This window comes from Stegastes partitus, unplaced genomic scaffold (assembly GCF_000690725.1).
Source record: "Stegastes partitus isolate 25-593 unplaced genomic scaffold, Stegastes_partitus-1.0.2 Scaffold844, whole genome shotgun sequence".
Taxonomy (NCBI): Eukaryota; Metazoa; Chordata; class Actinopteri; family Pomacentridae; genus Stegastes; species Stegastes partitus.
The window spans coordinates 7781-12273 of NW_007578575.1; the positions used below are offsets into that span (position 1 = coordinate 7781).

The following is a 4493-nucleotide window of genomic DNA, read 5'->3' on the forward strand; positions in this document are numbered from 1 at the left end:
TATCATGGCCACAAGACTTCACAATACCGATTTTTTTGCAATATCTATAGAAATTTTGAAAGATGTATAGTAGTGTTATTGTCAAAGTCATCTTTGACTTTGTTTATTTTGCATCGTCTCTTTTTTGGTTACAGAATTCCACTTAAAACAGTTGGAGAGAGCCACTGTGTGTTGATTTCAAAATCAAATCAAATCAGGTTTATTGTCATTTTGCTGTACACGCACAGTAGAACAGGCATGATGAGAGAGTGTTTCTTCAAGATTGTTCAACCAGCAAGTTTTGTGGAATGCACGTCTGGGATAAGACACTAAACGTTCGCTGTCGCTGTCTCGCGCGCGCCCATTCGTTGAACATGATGAACCTCTTCAGGTCCTGGTAGGGACACAAAGACACACACGATGGTGTGACGATGGTGCTCAGAGCTAGCTGTCTGTCTGTCTGCATCCCCTCCAGCTGTATGTCCATCTGGGATGTTGTCATGGAGCCACGCTTCTGTAAAAGCAAACATACAGCAGTCTTTCCACTCTCTGCGGGTTTCTCCCAGCAAATGTAGCTCGTCCAGCTTGTTGTCAAGGGAGCGGACATTGGAGAGCAGGAGCGACGGTACTGCTGGTCCGGAGAGGTTAGCCTTAAGCTTCACATGGATCATGGCCCCTTCCTCCTCCTTTGTTTACGTTCGTACCGTTTGCACTTCCTTCGCTCTCGGGTAACTCGTAGTCTCCGAGCGGACTCCGTGATGGTGTAATATATCCAAATCACAACCAATCGCTGCAATTACAGCACCATTCACTGACCTGACGCCCACCAAAATCTCCCGGTCGCACGTTTTGCAGAATGAACGTCTGAGATAGACGAGACACTCAAAATGTTCACTTTCGTTGTTTCCTGAAGTGGCTGCTGCATCTATCGCCATCACCATGGCAACTATTTGCACATTAAATGAATTGTCAACTATTTAAATAATGAATAATTGGTTTCAATTCTTTTTAAAGAAAAAAAAGTTACAATTTTCAGATTCTTATATTTAAACATGTTCTGGTTCCGTTGACTTATATGACAGAAAACTGAATACTGTAGAGTTGTGGACAAAACAAGACCTTTGAGTGCATCACCTTGAACTTTGGGAAGCACTGATTGACATTTCTCTCCATTTTCTGATATTTTATAGATCAAAAAACTAATCGATAATGGACACAATTGTTAGTTGCCGCCCTAATAGTTAGTGGTGCTGGAATGTATCTGGTATTATTATATGTGCATATTGATATACAATATCAATATTTGATTTTTTTTAGCCCTAGTGACAACAAAAATGTCAGAATGAGTCCAAAAGCAGCAAGCAGTTATGTATATGAATACTATGCAATATTATTGTATACTTTGACTTAAAAAAAAATACAAAAAAAACAGTGGCAAACAAAGAAACTGCAAACAGCTAATCTGTGGTCGCACTTTTGTCACACTGTGACTTTTCTGAACTTCAACTCTGACAAACATTCAGTTTCAGAAGAGGTATATCATCACTCATGTGGTTACTATCATTCACATGTTAACTGGGCTTTTGCTCTTGAATACTGCAAAGATATATAATTCTTGAGCACAAGACCATCGCATCGAATCACTGTGGATAGATTTTTTTTTGCCCAATACCTAATCCTGCAGCATTCTGTTCAAAAAGCCTATTTTCCTAAAATTTAGGCCAAGCTTCAGTTACAATGTGAACTGTCAGAATTGCCATCAAGGTGAAACACCAAGTGTCAATCTGAGGCTCACAGGAATCATCATTTAATAAGCAGCAGCAATACCCAGCTTGTACTATAGATCTAGACAGAGAAGCAGCACAATCTTAAAGTCATGCAAATATGATTTCCCTGTTGGGAAAGGGGTCAAACAGCATTTAAAAGTCAGCAAACCAAGCAGCAACCTCATGATCATCACCATTATCATCATTAGCAGCAGCAGCAGGCGGGTTTGGCATTTCTGTGAAGTTACGATAGAAAGATAAAGACTTGTCTGTCTCCAGACAGCCAAGTGACCTGATGATTTCACTGTGCTATTAATAGTGATTAAAGCGTGTGTGTGTTTGTGCGACTGCGTGCATGTGCAGTGGGTTGTGTGCGGGTGTGTGTGTGCGTGTGTGTGTGTGTGTGTGTGTGTTTCTGCAGACTGACTGGTGCTTCTGAATGATCTCATCCTATGATTTGATACATAAAGAATCTCTCTGTTCTCCGTGCCCAGCACCATTTCTGCTCCAGAGCCGGACACCGCCGTGTGTGCACAGTCACCGTCATTGAAAATACAGTACAGACGAGAAAGGCCAAACTGTGTGTTTTTGCTTCGTCCCTACGGGGATAAAATCTTTGACACACAGAGCCAAGGCCCGGGTGTGTGTGAGAGAGACAGACAGCGGCCGTATGGAAAACCGACAGTAGCCGCCCCTAAATAACGGCTTCATTTTTTTTTCTTCAAGTTTGCAGCAAAAAATCAATTCCGCAAACGTATTACGGTGGCGTAATTACAAATAGCTAATTCGCCGTGACTGTTTACGGCGCTGTCATTAGCCGAAGTAACGTGCTGGCCGTTAGCTAGGCTACGGTAAGTTGTTGATAGTGAGAGTAGTTCGGGACTAACGGAAGGTTTCGCCCGCACTGTGCGCGAACACAAGACGCCTGCATTCACGACCTCTTCTGTCTCAGCAGGAAAAGCTACTCACCGATACGAGTTTCTCTACCGTGAGCACAAAAGGAGCTTCCTCACGCCGACATATTCCTCCTTATCGCTCACGTTCTCGACATCAAACCACCGCCACCCTTTCACCACAAACGTGAGTGCGCTGCCCACATCTGCGAAACAATACGTTGAGCAGCTAACCTTTGTATTGCAACAGCTGATGCTATAAATAGAAAAGTCCCAAAGGGGGGTGAACACCGTGTTTTGTAGACACGTGAAACGACTAAATGTTGGTTCTCGGTGTAGTGTGATATTTGTCCTCTCGAGAAATATAACAATAACAAGTTTTTTTCGTCACATAACGTTTTTTTGTTGTTGTTAAAATGTGGAAATCTCACAAAGCAGTGACATAGTTCCCCCCCCCCCTTTTTTTAAAAAGTAAAATGGACTGTTCCCCTATATCGTGGACTTCCTTAAAGGGATAGTCCTGTCAAATTAGCCGATCTTAATTTAGGGGGAGTCATAGATTTATTAGTGGAGAAAAGAAAACACGTAAGGGGTGTAGCTGTGTTGTTGTCTGATTATGTTTGAGGGGGATAAATCATTTATGTCATGTTCCTTCTAATTAGTTTATACACTTGATTAGGCTATGTCTCAATCAGAAATATCTTATTTTCTATAATTTTTCAGACACTGATTGAGCACCACTAAGACCTTGGACTTAAGTAGAAAGGCCTACTTTACTGAAAATGCTCTGTTACAAGCAAAAGTCCTGAGTTTCAATTTTTACTGAAATAGACCTACAAAAGTATTAGCATCAAACTATATGTCAAGTACTAAAATTCTCCTTTTTCTTTTTTCTTTTTTTTTTCTTTTTTGCTATTTTTACACGTTTATATATTTTTTCTCTGTTCATTTTGCACCGTGGGGCCTCGGAGTATGGCAATTTCAGTTATCTGTATGTTGTACATATGGCAAAACTGACAATAAAGCTGACTTGATTTGACTTAAAGCCCATTTCCACAATAATCTACATTATATGATTGGATTGTAAGTATTGATGCATTAAGGAGTTCATAACTTCACTGCAGGTAAGGAGGGTACATTTTTTTAAAAATTTAAGCTATTTATTGGTCTTCTTGCTTTTATTTGACAGGACAGTAGCGAGTGAGACAAGAACGTGGGAAGGACCTGCAGCAAATGGCCATATGATGGATTCGAACCCATGACCGCTCCATCAGGGACTACAGCCCCAATCCATGGGTCGGCAACTCAACCAGTTGAGCTATAGTGGCGGCCCCAGGGTAAAGTTTTTAAATAACAGATATCACCATTAAATCAAATGAGTCGTTCCTAATTTAGGAGGAGTCAAATGGATTAATTAGGGGAGAAAAGAAAGAGAACATGTGAGGAGTGTAGCTATGTTGTTGCATGTTTTCTGATTTTTATATATAAATTACATCTTGCTTCTTCTAGTTCAGTGATGTTATTATATTAGGCTATGCCTCAACCATATCTTCTATACTTTTCTGATGGTGGAAAAAGGATTCAGATCCTGTAACTTTGCATAAAAATACTTGGCCCATTTTGGATTAACACATTTTATAATATTAGCTTATACTTATTGATACATTCACAGCACAAGACAGGAAGGCACTCCAGAGGGTGATCAAGACTTCACAGCACATTGCTGGGGCAGCCTTCCCCTCACTGCAAGACATTTACAAAACCAGGGTCCTACGAAGAACACACAACCTCATCAAAGACAGCACACATCCGCAACACTCACTCTTCACACTCCTACCATCAGGCAAACGCTACA

At 40.9% G+C, this 4493-nt stretch overlaps 1 long non-coding RNA gene across 2 annotated transcripts; it reads left to right on the top strand.

The window, feature by feature from the left end:
• Positions 1–2118: 2118 nt before the first annotated feature.
• LOC103365473 (uncharacterized) lies at positions 2119–4485 on the top strand. Of its 2 annotated transcripts, none has more exons than XR_520611.1 (3): positions 2119–2596; positions 2698–2825; positions 3828–4485. It is a non-coding gene; the product is annotated as an uncharacterized LOC103365473 (long non-coding RNA). The 2 variants fall into 2 exon arrangements; XR_520612.1 differs by having other exon boundaries at positions 2701–2825.
• The last annotated feature ends 8 nt before the right edge of the window (positions 4486–4493 follow it).